Genomic DNA, 18,429 nt, shown 5'->3' on the forward strand with positions numbered 1-18,429 from the left:
TCTCCCCTCTCCCCTCTGCTCTCAGTTTTCTGCTTTAACTTTTGCTCCTACTTTATCCACACTCTTCTCTTTTACTTTATCCATTCATCTCCAATCTGTTGAACCCACCTTACAGGATCAACATTATTTTGTTATTTGTAAGATTATGCTCATGTTGGCTGTTGCACTTGCCACAATGAAGAAGAATCTATTCTTCAAAAGGATTTCATTGTTCATATTGTATTTGATGATGTTTTGAAAGGGAAGTTAAAGTTGTTATGTATATTTTTATTTACACAAATTGGCACAATTGTAACTTTTCTCATAATCCAATGTACTTCAGTCATGGTGCTTTGGTTTGTTTATTTTTTTTTTATTAAGCCGCCGTACATTTTCCTCTAATTGGTGAGAAATAGGCCAGCTCTCCATGTCTGTTACTCAAATCAGAGCCAAATTCTCCCAGGTGAACTTCAGCATGAGTTAGTGCAGAGGCAAGTTTCCTTTTTACCATAGGAAGCTCAAATCATCACCAAATGTGTCACCAAACATTCTTGCAAATTTCTACAGGTGTACTGTGGAGAGCATTCTAATTGGTTGCGCCACTCCTTGGTACAGAGGTACCAAAGCACAGGCCCAGAGAAAACTACAGAGAGTTGTGGACTTGGCCAGCACCAATCAGTGGCAACAATCTCCACTCCACTGAGGACATCTACAAGAGGTGATGCCTTAAGAAAGCTGCCTCTATCCTCAAGGACCCTTACCACTTAGGCCAAGCCCTCTTCACACTGCTACCATCAGAGAGGAGGAACAGGAACCTGAACGCAAACACCCAGTAGTACAAGGACAGCTGTTTCCCCTCTGTCATCAGATTTCTGAATGAACAACGAACCACAGACATTACCTCATTTTCTCTTATTTTTGCATTAATTTATTTATTTTAAAATTTAATTTTATTGCAATATTTGCATTATAATGCTGCCGCAAAACAACAACTTTTGTGACATATTCTTGACAATAAGTTCTGATTCTGAATTAGGGCCATGCTTCTTGTACTCCTTGGTTATTGATGCACTAAGCTTGAGATTTAGGGTCTTCGTTCTTCAGAAACAATGGTAACAACAATGGCAAATTATACCACAGAAAATGTACATTGTTCTCAGTGACTTCTGCTAACAGCTGGGTATTATGTTCCCAAATTCAATCCCATGGAATTTAGCAGTTATGTGTGAATTTAGCTTGAGTAACTAAAAATCAATTTCGAATTCAAGCTCTCCCTTGATTAACAGGTATGTGGAATGATTATGAAGTAAAAATTGTACATTTCTATTCCAAGGTAGTCCATAAGAGAGGGCAGACACGGCCTCAATTTAAAGGATTGTTTGTGACTTAATTTGTAGAAAACAAAAACATAACAGATAAACTTCACTGTCTTTTATCTAAGTATTGTCAAACTAGTGGTACAGAGAGAGAGACAGACAGACAGACGGACAGAGACAGACAGATAGAGACAGATATGGTCTTTAGACTGCAAAGTCAGGAAAATAATAGTAAAAATTAATATAATTACTGCCTGTGTGGTTGTTCACACTGGGCACTTTTTTAGACTGCAAGGGTCTGAATGCAATAATCCTGGTGGTTGGACATGTGGTTGAGTGAATAATCGTCAATGAATTTTTCTGGTACGATTTACACTGCAGGCTTCCTCCAAAATGTTGTAGGGGTCCTGAAGGATAAATCATGGTGCAGGAATTGACTCAAAATTCCTGCACATTCCTTTTCAGACTGGCCATGTAGCAGCAAAATTCCTTGATTGTCCCGTTATATGCCTGCAGTCTAAAAACCTTAAGTGAGAGAGAGACAAAGACATAGAGAAAGAGTGAGAGAGACTGAGACAGAGACATAGCGAGAGAGAGACCATCTTTGAATAAGTAGTCTACTTCCTTTCCATCCTGTGACTTCATTCTCATTGTCATGCAAATTATTGCTATTACCGTACTTTACAATTCTAATTTAAAGTTGCTTTTTAAGTTTTCTCGACCTTGTCAGGGGTTGCAATTCTATATTGCAATTGAATATGTGAAACAACTTCCCTTTGGGTCATTTGCTAATTGCATTAAGTTTGAGCCCTTTGGTTTCCCTTTCTATTGCTATGGTAAATGGATTCATATGATTTTGCCAAAACTTTTCATGATTCAGGCACCACTCAAGCAAATCCACACAATACCCTCAACATTCTTCTTCCAAAAGGGTGGAGTCCAAATTTGGCTCCAGTTCTCTAGCTGCCACACAATTAGTTATTTAATGTTAAAAATGAGATATAAAAGTGGCTAAGGGAATGGCTTCTTTCTGTTGAAAATTATAGAATCCATAATCTCAAATATCCAAGTACATAAATCACTATTGTGATATTACTACAGTATGTCCCATTCACTAGGTGCCCTGTGAAAACCCACCAAGTTGGACCTCTATGATTTAGAGGGAGAACTGGTGAAAGAGAATCCCAAAAGCAGAACCTGCGACTTCTGTTTTGAGATACACAACATTCTGATAGCAAATAGAAGGGTTTTTTTTCCAAGGCAAAATCCTTAATTTCCCCACCCAACAGTGTTGTTATTTTAAGGAATGAGCTGTTCAAGATTTCAGCTCATCACTGTGTTCTCAAGCATAATTGGTAACAAGCAATAGATTCTGCTTTTTGTCTGTGAAGGAACAAAAGCAAGTAACCCATGAGTTATACAATCAGAGCAGGTGTGAAAATCCCTTCTTGAGGCTATGCTAAATCCTTCTGATGTATTGAGCATCTGCATCATTGGTTTGTTATTTTTGGTGCCCAAATCATTGATATAAAGATCTACCTGCATGTTTATGTTGACTGTGCAAGATCAAGTCCATATGCCTCACTGCCTATCAGGGAATAATGAGAACCGCAAAATAAAGAGTGCAAAGATACATATTTTAATGAATTGGTGACTTTTGTTCATAAGCCAGTTTCTAAGCAGGGAGATTTTGCAACCCCATGGCTGAGAACAAAGCAATTGATGCATAACTATGTTTTGTATCTACTACAGGAAGTGCTTGCCTGAGGAACATCCTGTCATCATCACTGCCCCTCACAGTAAAGTGTACAATGGAAATACGGTTGTTATGGGAATCTGAAGCAGACTGTATAGACTTTTCAATGTCCAGCTGATCAATTAATATTTATCCAGATGGTAAGTGACCTTTCATTTGACTCGCAGTTAATTTAATGTGCCACTTTTTCCAAATAGAAACCAGATGGGGGCAGAACAAGGAGGGGGACAGGGATAAAAATGTTGCTGTTTACTTTGCTACTGATAACAATCTACTGATAGTTTCACAGACCTTAATACTGAGTAATTCTGTAAAGCATGATGCAAATATAAAGGAAAACAAACTTCTGTTCATTTAAATAAATCAAGGCCAGTGGCCCTATTCAGAGCATGAAAGCATCTATCACAGATCACTCAGTTAGTCCATCAAATATCAAACAGCCTGCGATAGTGTAGCCACCCTTCAATATTGCACCATATTTTCAGTTTGATTTTTTGTTGTTGTTGCTGGAGTTTGAGTTGAATTCCAATGTTTTTGTTTGTATTAGAAATGAGAGTGATGCAATCGAGACACAGCTGATAATTAATGAACACGCTAAAGTGAAGGGATACTCCCCTTCCTTTTCTTTGTATTCTCACCCAACAGGAAATAAAACTTGGCATCGAATAACTATTATTTTGCTCAAACTCTCTTCGATCGTCAACCATTAACTGAGGTTTGCCTCTATGATTCCATCTATTCCAAGTGTTTGTTCATAAACCATTTAGGGTCTTTTTTTTTAACCACAACTCAATAGCTTCACAGAGATTTCAATCCAGAGCAGCTTTTTATAACATTTAAATCTGAATTCCAATTCCTGAAGTGCTGTATTGGGATTTGAACTTGGACATCCTAAATTACTAATCTGGTAACATTACTATACCCCTATGAATATTCTTTCTTTTCCAATTAACATTTTCTTTGATTTTCTTTTTAGCTATCCCAGGAATTCTTTGAAATTACATAAATGAGTTGAAATGTGTCTTTTATTTCACTAAACATTTGTACCTGCTGTTGTTTAATGAATTGTGTTTTTACAGAAGTGACCTAGATTGAAGGAAATAAAAGTAAATTTTGTCTCTCAGGGACTCAAGAATCAGCCAGCTTGATATGGAATGCTCGAGGCAGTTTTTCAGACTGGCTCTGCGAGATGCACCCATGTCCCTTCATTAATGACTGTGCTGAGAAATCCAGGGTCTAAGGAAGGTTGCTGAACTAACAATACAGTATACAACTGGGCATCCTCGAGTTTAGGGTTGAAGTGCGGGGCAGGTGGGCATCATTGATAATGGAGCACCAGGCACCTGATATTAATAAGGGATTGAATTCTGCTCACAGCTTATCAATTTCCTCAATAATTATAGACCCAGGGCTGAATCTCTTGATTGGTTTCACTTACACTGCTGGATTGGCCATTTCTACCATCCAACCAATGATGTGACTCGAAGCCAAAGTCACTCCTTGCTTTCAGATGTTGTGTTTATATTCCAGGCCATTTCAAGAGATCATTTCAGGGAAGAAATTTTTTAAAAGTTTCAAAAGAAGGTGCTAGAATCCATGATCTGATTACACTGGACAACAATTTATTTTCAAAAGGTTTGCTTCCTAAAATAAAATTGGAGATTATGATAAACAACTTCTAGCTGAACATAAAGGTTATTTCAAATTTACTCTATATGTAGAAGTTGGAGAAATATTAAATTAATTTTTATTGAATTTAGCATGTTTAGTCACACAATGTACACTCACTATGGTATTACCTGAAGAACACGTGCATTCAATATCAACATGCATTCAATCTACATTATTGTGATGCACAGAATCTGTATATAGACGTAGTTAGACTTTTATAGCCCAACTGTATCTATCCAGACTGAGTATGTCCAGGCGCATGCCCAGTCGTGTTTAGGCTGACCTAATCAGCTTGCTTTGTGGGCAATATACTACTAGACTTAAAATACAACAGGAAATCACAAAATTAAGTTATATCTTTAAAGAAATGGTGCATGATAAGAACATTTTTAAAATGATCAGTAGCCCACAATCCATAAAATAAACCCAAAAGTGTTCAGGAAGCAAAATCTTTGTTGTCCAATGTTTTCTGGGCCTAATCCTTTTTATCATCTTTAGTAACTGCTAAACAAGATGTATAACATTATTATTTGAAGATTATGATTCTTTAAGAAACTATGTCACATAATCTATGAGCATGATGGTTGCATTCAGAAGCTTCCAGAATCAGTTGAGATTTAGCTACTACAATAAATTAATGCATTCCTTTAGGGTCCATAGTATGTCTCTCTATCTATAGAATCTGATCTGACTTTCTATATATATGGATAGTGTATAAGTTCTCTAGGTGCATTCAGAAAGTTTAATGAAGAATGATTTTCATTTTTTTAAATTATTTTTGTTGTTTGAACTTTACTCTCTATTGAAGCAGCTTTATCTTTGAGCATCCAGTGGCCCAACTAACACAAGTAAAACATAAATGGGGGAAAATTGAAGCTCCATCTATACTATCCTATCAAATAGTTGCAGCACAGGGATCAATCACACTCTATACTATCCCATCAAAATACTCAACTTATATGTTGGCTAACACTGAATATTTACCTCAGGTGCAAATATACAGTAGGTCCTCCTTTCTTATCTCATTAAGGGTAAAGTTCCCTCTGCAGCACTTAAGGGATTACTTAACATAGCTGCCTAAAAATTCTAATATATTCTTTAGATTAGCTAAAAGTGTTGAATCCAATATTTCCCTTCCAAATTTAAGTTTGGGAATTGCCACCCATCTGGTTCATCGGAGGTGAACTGGTTGGTGAGAGGGAGACTGTGGATTCCATAGTAAACCATTAAACTTTCTGAGGAGAGGAGACTAATGTTTGATGCTGGAAAGCAGAGGAGTCAGAGATTCAATTGCAGAATTCAAAATGCATTTGAACAGGGTTTGGAAACTTACAAAGGGATAAGGGACCAAGCTGGGCAAATGGAACAAGCATGAAGAGGCATCATGGTCAGCGTGGACAAAATAGGTCAAAGAGCTTGTTTCTGATTAATGATTGAATAACATGGGTTCAGGGGAGATTCAGTACATTAATGAGGTGGAGCAAATGTGGTTTGGAGAGGCTACGCGTCAGGTTTGGCAATGGGAACCACAGCATTGATAACTGGAAGTGCTTGAAGCATGATTGGGTTGGAGATTGAGGGAAAGTAGTGGAGGGATTTTTCAGAATCCGTATGAAGGGAGGTGATGCCCAGTGATGCATCTAACAAATAGCACGTGCCCTTCTCCAATTCTGTGCTAACAGGATTTTGTTATATGATACTCCTATGAAGGATAACCACAAAATAGTATAATCGAAGTTCATCTGCAATTCCCCAAAAGCATTCTTCAGGGTTGCAAGAGTTATAGATGCCATGAAGTTCCCAGACAACTTTTCACTCTTCATCCTGGAAATGGTCATTATTGTGCTCCATCACATGGAATTTTTAGCAGAATTTTTTATTTTTCTCCACAGTAGCTGTCAGTTGCCCCTTAGTTAAAGGTGATGGACTAGGGTTATTGTAAACTGTAATTCCATCTATTCCACCTAGCCCTGCAATTGGAATCAGACTGACAGTTGGAAGATTATGAGCCAAAGGTAATTGATAATCTCCTCTAGTTTTGAATGCAGGTTCAAGGTGCATTCTGAACTATCCATAATTTGAAAGTGCTGTAGTTAAGATTACAGCAATTAATTATCTAATCAATCCTAAAAAATACACTTTATCTTCCATTTCATGTCGTAATATAGATTTGCCTCTTTTCAAAGCCCTTTCATTTTTGGTTCAGAGGACTGTGCCTTCATTTGCAAGATGAATTCCTAATCCTGTCTGAGCTAATTGAGCTCCGTCTGCTTGTGGCAAGCTGTGACGGTCCCTTGGCATGGAGAATGCAAGCCAATTGGTCATCTGGCCCAACTTAGTTTATTCACCGAGAGAGCTCTGAACACTTGCTACCCCCACGTCTCGGCCACATTAAAATGTTTCTTAAACCATTCCAGAATTGCTGCCTCTGCTCTTCAATGTGGAAATGTTTTCCACACATTGAGCACTCTTTGTGTGAAGAGGATGATGCGCAAGGCATACTCCTGTTGTTCTGGCCAATAATTTTTCATCAACCAATGCCACCAAACAGATTTAATGATCATTCATTTCTGGTATTGCGGGAGCTTACTCTGTTCAAAGTAGTTGACTGTTTATCTACATAGCAACCACAGAATAATTCATCAGATTGTTTCTGAAGGACAATAAGTTGCTTATATATACACAAGTCTATCCTATTGGTAGAATATGGTTTCAATAAGACTCAGGAGCTATCAGAGCCTCATAAAGGATCTGTTGCCATTGATACCACACTCAGTTCTACTTCATGTACCTGATTGAAAGGAAGAATGATATTGGCTGCTTGTTTTCCAAAGTTCCTGTAAAGTGATGTGTTACTTGGATCTGAACTGGGCATTACAAGGTATATTAACAGGAGTGTCCTGAGGGATAAGAGCTTGCAATGTACAAAGGCTCCGGGCTGGACAGGGGAACTCAGTGTATTAAGGGCAGGGTATTTTGAACAACTAGGCCTGCCTGTGCAAAAGTTGGATTGAAAATGTAGTGGTGTAGTGGTCTCCGCTCCATCCTCAACATTCATTGGAGCGCCTTCATCCCTAACGTCGAAGTACTCGAGATGGTAGAGGCCGACAGCATCGAGTCCACGCTGCTGAAGATCCAGGTGCGCTGGGTGGGTCACGTATCCAAAATGGAGAACAATCGCCTTCCCAAGATCATGCTATATGGCGAGCTCTCCACTGGCCACCGTGACAGAGGTGCACCAAAGAAGAGGTACAAGGACTGCCTAAAGAAATCTCTTGGTGCCTGCCACATTGACCACCGCCAGTGGGCTGATATCGCTTCAAACCGTGCATCTTGGCGCCTCACAGTTCGGCGGGCAGCAACCTCCTTTGAAGAAGACTGCAGAGCCCACCTCACTGACAAAAGACAAAGGAGGAAAAACCCAACACCCAACCCCAACCAACCAATTTTCCCCTGCAGCCGCTGCAACCGTGTCTGCCTGTCCCCCATCGGACTTGTCAGCCACAAACGAGCCTGCAGCTGACGTGGACATTTACCCCTTCCATAAATCTTCGTCCGCGAAGCCAAGCCAAAGAAGAATTATTTTTGGAAACTAAGAGTATTTCTACAAGATGTGAAATAAGCATCATTGAACTCTAAATTGAAGAAGCAATTTACATTCTTAGCACCTCTCACAATTTAAGGCACACTCTAGTCAACAAAGTAAGATTGGAAACAAGGATGCTGATTTAGCCACAGCAAGCTCCCCCAAGAACAATGAAATTGACAAGATAATCTGATTATTTTTAACATCAGCCCTGATCTTCTTCAATGTACAGCTCTGAGAACATTTAGGAGGGGGTCTGAGAACATATGAGGGGTCTGATAAGGCCTTGACAACATCTCACCTTGAATCAGAAGATGCCATGCTGAAATTTAGCATTTCATCCAAACTGCATAAGTTTTTTTTCTGATACTTATGTCTGCTTAAGTTTCTGGAGGACAATTTGAAACCACGTCCTTCTAACCCAGAGGTAAGAACGATATTATGATCCATAGCATATGTAATATAATCATGGAATGGCCTGTTTGAAAAGACAGTTGGCTCTTTGTTTTCAGTGCTGATTTTGTAAGAAGTTCCCAAATCTTTGGCCAGTAAATGTTTTCTTTCTTACCAACAATAAAATTCCCTTTCAGAGTCATGGAGTGATAGAGTGCAGAATCAGGCCCTTGAGCGCAACCTGTCCATTCCCCACCATGTTATCTACCCAAGCTCATCCCATTCACCTGTGTTTTGCCCATATCCCTCAACACCTTCTATCCATAAGATGCATGTGAATATGGTTTCACATTTTGCATTCCAGAAAATGAATTCCAGATCACAACAACTCAGCAAATATAAAAATGATTCTCTTCAATATCAACCGTCCAGTAAATATAATGAAAATTCTTCATTCTTTTGAAGACCTCTGATAATTCTTTGCTTAACCTTAAGTAACTCAACTTCTTCAGCATTTTGCTGAAGTCCCATTTCCCTTATACCCATTACTTCACATCCATAACCTGAATTCAACAGCTGAAACCTAATCAAACATTACATATATAATTCTTTGCTTTGGTGCCTGTATGCCTCAATTTATGTAGTCTAGAAATGCACGAAATTCTAAAAAGCACTGTTAAGGACCAGTCACACTAAAAGAAGTGAGATAGAAAGTTGTACTTTGGTGTGACAATATTGTTCACAACTTCAAAGAAGTCCTACTCTCAATAGGTGACCCTTGAAAATCATGGATGTGATTCTGCAGAAAATGCAAAAGAGACTCACTAAGATGTTAATTTTAGTAATAGAGAGAGGTTAGATAAGGTGGGCTTGTTTATTCTGAAACAGAGGAATCTGAGGGGCGATATGAAAGAAGTACATACAATTTTCAGAACCTTACGTAGAATGTGAGAATCAATTTCCCAAAGTAAGGGTATCAAAATCAAGACAGCAGAGGTTCAAGGTGAGGGGTAAGAGGTTTAAAAGGGAATACAGGGGTAAAGTTCTTTTCTATACAATGTGCTAAAGAAGGTAATGGAATCAGATACAATCATTACGTTTTAAAAAACATTTAGACAGGCAATGGAATAAACATTCAGGTAAATGGAACTGATGAAGATTTACAAAAATCTTGTCAGCAACTCTATTGAACTTCTTATCTTTTTGGAATGAGCTATTAACAAAGCCAGATGTCTAAGATGAAATTTGGTGTGGTGTGTAAGTAGTTTGTATCTTGGCTTGGCTTCGCGGACGAAGATTTATGGAGGGGTAAATGTCCACGTCAGCTGCAGGCTTGTTTGTGGCTGACAAGTCCGATGCGGGACAGGCAGACACGGTTGCAACGGTTGCAGGGGAAAATTGGTGGGTTGGGTGTTGGGTGTTGGGTTTTTCCTCCTTTGTCTTTTGTCAGTGAGGTGGGCTCTGCGGTCTTCTTCCAAGGAGGTTGCTGCCCGCCGAACTGTAGTTTGTATATTCTCAATGTAACCAGCATAGTTTTCCCCTGGTGTTCCAGTTCCCTCCCACCCTCCAAAAACATAAAGTTTTTCAGTTGTTGGTAGACTAATTGGGTGGCAGCACAGCCATTGGTCAATTGAAAGAAATAATGGTTGAAGATAAAACCTCAATCCCAGCACAGGAATAATGGCAATAGCCATCACATTTCTTGGACTTGTTGTAGCTAAGGACACTGGAGTGGCAGCACCAATTGTGACTCCCAAATCTGCTGAATCCACTGGAGAATAAGTGAATCAACATCAGCGTCCCTTCCCGGACTAATGTCCCAATATTGAATCTTAATCAATTTTCAGATTTATCATCACATGGAACCTGCGGGTGAGGCCGAATTCCACTTATTGGTAGTACTGTGCAAAATAAAAACTGTACTCATGTATACACGTAAACAAACAAAAAAGTAAACAAACTGACTGTGCAAGACTGAGAAAGAGAAAAAAATAAAGTGCAAAAGTGAGAGTCCTTAAAAGAGTCCCTGGTTGAGATTGTTGTTGAGGAGTCTAATGGTGGAGGGGTAGCAGCTGTTCCTGATTCTGGTGGTGTGAGTCTTTTAGCACCTATACCTCTTACTTGATGGCGGTAGCGAGAACTTGCTGCGTGATTTGGATTCTTGATGATTGCTGCTGCTCTCTGATGGCAGCGCTCCCTGCAGATACTCTTAATGGTGGGGAGGATTTTGCATACATTTGGCTCCACCGGCCAAGCCATGCTGCTCAAATACTCCTGAAACAGGCACTCCACAAATGGTATCGGTGCAAGGAATTATTGGGTGGACAGAACAAAAGATTCAAGAATGTTGTCAAAAACATCCTTGAAATATTGTAACATCTTTACTGACTTCCAGCAACCTCTAGATGGTCCGTGTCCATCTAGAGTGGAGACATAACATTCAAGATGGCATTAAGAGTGATCTCTGTTTTTGAGAGTACATAGAATCCCTGTTAAAAAGTGGAAGGAGTACCTTACAAATATTTAGATCCATTAATCATCTTTTGTTCCACTTGTAACAAGATGTGCGTTTTCCACACAGCTGCCATTTCTCACCTCAGAACAAGTATGGAGCCAAGGACTGCCAATCCAAAGGACTGCCAGGCCATTAGTAATTAGTGCAATGGAGTTACAGCACCAGTGACCAGTGTTCGAAACCAGCACTGTCGGTAATGAGTTTGTACATTTTCCCTGTGTCTTTGTGGGTTTCTTCCGGGTGCTTCTGTTTCCTCCTACCCTTCCAAACATACTGGGGTTGAAGGTTAATTGGGTGTAATTGGGCAGTAGGCCAAAAGTGCCTGTAACTGTGCTGTGTATCTGTAGGTCTATATATGTCTACGTAAGTAGGAAAGGCATTCATTCTGGAACTGTACCCCAGGGAGAGTCAGCACCTTCAGGAGTTATACCCCTCCAGAATGAGTCATTATCCATAAATTCAACTTCAGAGAGAGTCTTTACCATCAGGAACTATAATCCAGAGCATTTCACTATTTCAAGGATAGGATAGTTAACTAGTTTAATGAACACACAGAGCTAATTTACCAATGTTTTCCTCCAATGTATTCAAGGGGATTTACCTTGACTATTTAAATTTATTCCAGGCTGACTATCAGCTTAGGTACTCGTGAGTGACAGATGTGGAAATCCTCAGAAGTTTCTCAAACATCTGAAAAAAAAAGTCTTCTCTTCACTGAACACAGGCATCAAAGAGAAACTTCTGGAAAACAGCTCGTTGATGTGTCCTACATTGTGCATTATACATCATGCATCAGAGCATTGATATGTCAAATCTCTGCAGGGATAAAAATTGGGTGAAACTTTTCTTTAACCTGTGTTCCTTTTCTAAACCTCTACTTGGAATATTGATTCTGGAGATTTCAGTTAAAAAGAAAATACTAAAGACACTTAGATCATCTCTAACCATCAAAGAAGCAGACAATGAGAAGTTATTTGTAATTGTTGCAGTCGACATAGCTGTTTTTGTTTGAGCAACTGATTACCATCATCAATAAAATATTTTCTGTTCTTACTGGGATCATTTCATTATAACTTCACCCAAATGTGGTAAATCTACCATGTTAATAGCTTAAAGATGAGTTAATACTTCCTATATTCAGTTAATACAACCTTAGTATGATATCGTCGGCACCAAAACATGCAAGACCTTGAGTGGATATATTGATTCTGAGTGATCCATAGGTATCCTTGATAATGTTCCTGTTCACACACTCATTGTTTGCACTGGTCATTGAGATAACGCAAATCTTTGAAAATATTTGCACAAACCTCAGTGGTGATTTTGTAAATCAATGCAGTAAAACATAACCACTGCCCAGTCACTGAATCCTTGATGATTATTCTTATTCAAGGGAATCATTTGCCACAGACGAGTATTATGGGGCTCAAACCCTGGATGCCAAACAAATAAAATTAGACTAGTTGAAGCTCGGGAGCTGAATATTGTATAGTTATCAGGAGTGCTTACATTGCTTTATCTTATCCCTGCTTCTTGCTTGTTGATTTAGAATAAATTAGAGAATGAATCAGAATCTTCCTGGTCTATAGTGGGCGAATACTGGGCACATGATGCTCTTCTTCAGAGACATATAGTACAAAAGAAGACAATTCAAGCAATCCTTCCTCTGCTGGCTCTTTGAAAGAGATATCCAATTAGTCCTGGTCTCCTGTTCTTTCCTTGTGGCCCTGCAATTTTTTTTTCCTTTCAAGTATTTCTCCAATTCCCTTTGGAAAACTCTGCTTGAATCTACTTGCCCTATCCTTTCAGGCAGTGCATTTCAGATCACATTTGGCTGCATAAAGAAAATTCTCATACCCTCTCTAATTTCTTAACCAATTACCTTAAATCTGTTTCTTTTGGTCACAGACCTTTCTGCCAGTGGAAATTTCCTCCGTTAGTGCAGATTAGGCAATGTTTCAAAACTGAACAGGTCTATAAACCTTCCTCTTAGTCCTGTCGGTCTTAGAGGTGGCCCACTCCATTCCACATAGCTAACCCTGTGATTTCTAGAATCATATTGATACATGTCTGCAAGTGTCCTAACTCCTTATCATGCATTCCATAATGAGGTCTATAGAAGCAGGCACAAAGCATTTATATATGGATTCAGCATAACTTTGTCCTTCTTTCCGTTGCCCTGATGAAAGGTCATCAACCTAGAGCATTGTTTTGCTGTCCATCATGGATTCTGTTGAGATGAGCAATCATTTTCAACTTAAATCTTAAATTAGCAGCATTTGTGCATTTTTAGATTTCAAGGTAAATAGTGTTCCTGGATGCCACAAAAAGTTAAGCTTTTTTATCTTACATTGTCTGACTTCATTCTTCTTTTCTAACTACATCACTTCAAACTTGCTTTCATTAAATTTCCTCTGCCATGCGAATACTCACTTTGACAGTGAATTCACTTTCCCTGAATTCTATCATTATTCGTTGCAGTGTTAAAATTTCTAATTTTTAGATCATGCCCATTAAAATTATGGCCTGTACAACTAATGACTGGATATGCATACGCATAGTAGCCCTGATACCATACTATGGGAAACATCTCTCTATATTTTACTTCAGCCTGGAGTACAATATTCATCACTATTCTCTGTCCTCTGGACCTGTAAAATCTGCATGGGTAGGGAACAAAAGTCACTATAAGAGATAGAAGGCAAGTGGGAAAGAATAAAAGTATATATAAACAGTGAGCATGAGGAGGTGACAAAAGTAGATCAAGAGAGGAAGGTAGATCAAAGGGGAGCCTTAACGGACAGAGCATGAAAACAGAGGTGAGGAATAATGATTTCTAGAAATATTTTAGTCATATTCTGTTTGTGGAAAAATTGAGTAGGAAGGGTATTCAGAAATAAGGAGATACCCAGCTAAAGCTCAAAGTTCAGATTTATTGCAACCCTGAGATTTTTTTTCTCCCTGCAGGCCAGGCAGAATTTCTCGTTATCGGTCGTGGAAAAAGCTGCGTAAGATATGCATACAAATGAGAGAAATATCAACAAAAGAAATGTTAACAAACTGACAGTGCAATACAGAAAATATGTATTCAATAACAAATAACGTGCAAGGTGATGAGTCCCTGATTGAGTTTATCATTGAGGAGTCTGATGGTGGAGGGGTAGCAGCTGCACCTGGACTTGGTGGCGCAAGTCTTGAGGCACCTTCACCTCCTTCCTGATGTCCTGATATAACTGAGGCACTGTTGCACTATCAGAGATGCTCTCCTGCAGATGAAATGTCTTTCCTCTCCTTAACGTAACACATTCATGGCACTGCCTTGAGGAAGAACCGAAAACTTCTCCTTGGTGCCTTATGCAAATGTTTATTCCTCAATAAATCAGAATTAGAATTTATTGTCATGAACATGTCACAAAATTTGTTGTTTTCTTGCTGCTTCACAGTGCAGACATTTACACATACCTTACAAAATAAATAAAAATAGTGCAAGATATAAAGAAAAATGCAATGTCTGTGGCTCTTTATTCATTTGGGAATCTGATGGCAGAGGGGAAGAAGCTGTCCTTGTGCCACTGAGTGCTCGTCTTCAGGTTCCTGTACCTTTTTCCCAATGAGAGCGGCGTGAAGAGGGCATGGTCGGTGATGGGGGTCCTTCTTTTTTTTAAGACATTGCCCCTTGTAGATGTCCTTGATGGAGTGAAGTCTGGTGCTTGTGATGTCGCAGGCCAAGCTATCTACCCTCTGGAGTTTTTTTTCTTGTTCAGAGCATTGGTATCTCCATACTAGACAGTGATGCAACCAGCCAGAATTTTCTCCACTTCACCTGCAGAAGTTTTTGGGAGTCTTTGGTGGCATATTGAATCTCCTCAAACTCCTCTCAGTGTATAGCCACTGGTGAGCCTTCTTCATGATTGCATCAACATGGAGGCTCCAGGACAGATCCTCCAACATGCTGACACAGGAATTTACAATTCTTCATCTTCTCCACTGTTGACCCCTCAATGAGGACTATTTCATCTTCTGCTGATTTCCACCTGAATCCACAATCATCCCCTTGGTTTTCCTAACACTGAGTGCAAGGTTGTTGTTGGGGCGCCACTCAATAGCTGATCTACGGACAACTATGGTGTCATCGGCAAATTTGTAGATAGCATTTGAATTGTACCTATCCACATAGTCATGTGTGTAAGTGAGTAAAGGTGAAGGTAAATGTTCCATTATTGTCACATTTAATATGCAACATACATGAAATTTTTAAACTCTGTCTACTTTAAAGAAGACGGAGAGTCGCCATTTTGTCCAGTGCCCTCACAGAGAGTGGTGGGTTAAGCATTCATCCTTGCAGTGATGTTTCAAATCTTCTTCTGGCTCCCATGGGATGATGATGGTTCCTTTCGGTCAGTTTGTGGAGTTTGATAAGAGGATGCCCCATGTGATAGTACAGATCTATCACCAATGTACATAGTGTATTTAGTTACTGTATCTAGACTGTGCTTACAGCGATTGGCTGAGAGCTAAGCCACGCCTATTGTCTGGGCCTTAAAGTGTTGTGTCCCTAGCCAGGTCGGATCATTCCGGACTGGTCGGCCACCTGTGAAGAGCTCCAGTCTTTTGCTAATAAAAGCCTTGGTTTGGATCAACAAGTCTTTGATTCTTTCAATGAGCTCTACAATTTTATTAGCAAAAGAATTTTTTTTGAAAGGGATGGAGCGTTTAGCTTGGCCAGAAAAACTTGATATCGACCCACAGTCAGCTACAGCCTTCAAAGCCTTTAACTTCTGGCTGATGAACTTTGAAAACTTCCATTCATTGAGGTGGAGGAGGATAACCAGCGTCTAACAGCATTGCTGTCTATGGTGTCCTTGAGAGTCTACGAGAACATCGAGGATGAGACCACTTACACCACAGCCATAAAGGTACTGAAAGAACTGTACGATCAACCGGTGAACAGAGTTCATGCCCGGCTCGTGCTTGCGTCGAGGAAGCAACAGCCCGGCGAGACCAGCAGGGCATATTTACAAGTATTAAAGGCGTTGGGCAAGGACTGTAACTGTGTGGACAAAACTGCTGCCGAGATCACAAACGATCTCGTCCGGGATGCCTATGTGGTCGGGCTCCGATCGAACGAAGTGAGGCTGCGCTTGCTCGAGCAAGGGGTAGAAAAACTAGAGGACGTGGCCCGGATTGCAATCACAATGGAGGATGCAGCCTTAAAGTCAAACAAGTTCTCTAGAGACTGGACCCCTCGTTCTGATGTGAGTAGAGTGCCCTTCTACCTTACCACCCCCCAAAATACTGACGGCCTGTCGGCTGCTGTTACACTGCCCCGTGCAAACCCAAAATGTTATTTCTGCGGGAGGGACAAGCACAGCAGGTCCCAGTGCCCAGCAAGAAAAGCCAGGTGCCAGAAGTGCCTTACACTCCATCCGCTACCGCCTATGTACCGCAACAAATGCCACCCCCCACGAAAGGATGTTCCTTTTCCCGAGGAAATCCGAATCAGGAACCACTGTACCGGCATGACTCACCGTCCCTGGCCCCGTCCTTTTGCGACGCCACATCCGACACTCAAAGAACGACCCCTTGGTCGACCGAGTAACTCTACTCCACGCGAACCCACATTACGCCTACGTTGAGTTCCCAGACGGGCGGGAGGACACTGTTTCGGTGCGGGACCTAGCTCAGGATGCGGTAGACCCAGCAAACCCCCCAACCCAACCTTCCCCAACTCTTTATTCTCCAGGACCCGTGCCGCAATAGAAAAACCAACAGCACCCCAACGACCCGGGCCACCCTGCCGACAACACGACTGGGGAATTGAGCGAAGGAGCAGTCGCACCTGACGAGCCCGCTGGCAACATCACTCCAGCGACCCCAATCCCGGCACCGCAGCGGTCACGCCGGATGGTCAGACCCCCTGACCGCTACAGTCCTTAACCTACCCCTTCCTTTCATTCTCTCCCTCGTTTTTTTGTTTTTTTTTCCAGGGTCAGTTCTCCAAGAAGGGGTGAATGCGATAGTACAGATCTATCACCAATGTACATAGTGTATTTAGTTACTGTATCTAGACTGTGCTTACAGCGATTGGCTGAGAGCTAAGCCATGCCTATTGTCTGGGCCTTAAAGGGTTGTGTCCCTAGCCAGGTCGGATCATTCCGGACTGGTCGGCCACCTGTGAAGAGCTCCGGTCTTTTGCTAATAAAAGCCTTGGTTTGGATCAACAAGTCTTTGATTCTTTCGACGAGCTCTACACCCCACTCCTCAGAAAGGAACAGCGTGTACATCAACAGATTTAAGTGAGTAGGGGGTTGCACAAGTCCAGACCCACCCTCTTGACCCCCTCCTGGATCCAGCAGTTTGGTGAGATCCAAGACAGCAGGGGGAAGTCCTGTTGCAGTGAATGGCCAGACCAAGCTTTCCACACTTCACAACAGGTGTTTGCTAGATGGCTGTTGACCCAACGAGAGGGTTTGTCTGCCCTTTGACAGATCTTGTTTTTCATCTAGCACCCTCCACACCAGGCAAGCCTGATGGGAGAGCCAGTTTAGTGGCCGACCCACCCTCCCCCCACCGACCATGCAACAGGTTACATGGTACCAGTAGCTCTCAGACGAGTGACCTGGCATGCAACATTAATAATTACAATAAATGAAAAAAATAATCATTTTATTAAACCGACTATCTGGTCCTTATGAGTTTGTGGGAATTTGTATGTAAATTGACTCCAGCATTGCAATAGTCATTACACTTCAAAAATGCTTCATTGATTATTCTGCACTTTGAGTTAACCATTTTGAGTAGAAGTTCATTCCTGGTCGGTGGTGCTAAGCACACTATAAAGCAAAGGTTTCAAGCTGTAATGGGATTACTTTGACTTCAATGAAACCGGCTTTCAAAAGCAGAGAGAAATGCCTTGCTGGTGCTACTGACTCGGGATGTATTTCTCAGCAGAGAGGTTCCACAGAGAAACAAGTTATCTTGTACGCCTCATTGAAACACTGCACTGTCATTAGTGAATAATAATACATTTGTGAGCTGTAATGTCTTGTCTGGTTTGTAGGAAACAAATCTTTCATGACTGGGTCCTTAAAACCTTATCTCTGTGTTGTATTATTTAGGAATGCAGTAATCCCAAGGGTCCTAGTCCTGAAGCTTCCAAATGTTTCTGTTTGAATAATAAAAAAAAAACAAATATTATTTCTAGAGCAGCAAG

At 40.6% G+C, this 18,429-nt stretch overlaps 1 long non-coding RNA gene across 1 annotated transcript; it reads left to right on the forward strand.

Moving 5' to 3' along the window:
• The first annotated feature begins 3,072 nt into the window (after positions 1-3,072).
• LOC138762963 (uncharacterized) lies at positions 3,073-14,177 on the forward strand. The gene is made up of 3 exons (XR_011357268.1): positions 3,073-3,191; positions 11,283-11,409; positions 11,842-14,177. It is a non-coding gene; the product is annotated as an uncharacterized lncRNA (long non-coding RNA).
• Positions 14,178-18,429: the final 4,252 nt, after the last annotated feature.

This window comes from Narcine bancroftii, chromosome 5 (genome assembly GCF_036971445.1).
Source record: "Narcine bancroftii isolate sNarBan1 chromosome 5, sNarBan1.hap1, whole genome shotgun sequence".
NCBI classification, from domain to species: Eukaryota; Metazoa; Chordata; class Chondrichthyes; order Torpediniformes; family Narcinidae; genus Narcine; species Narcine bancroftii.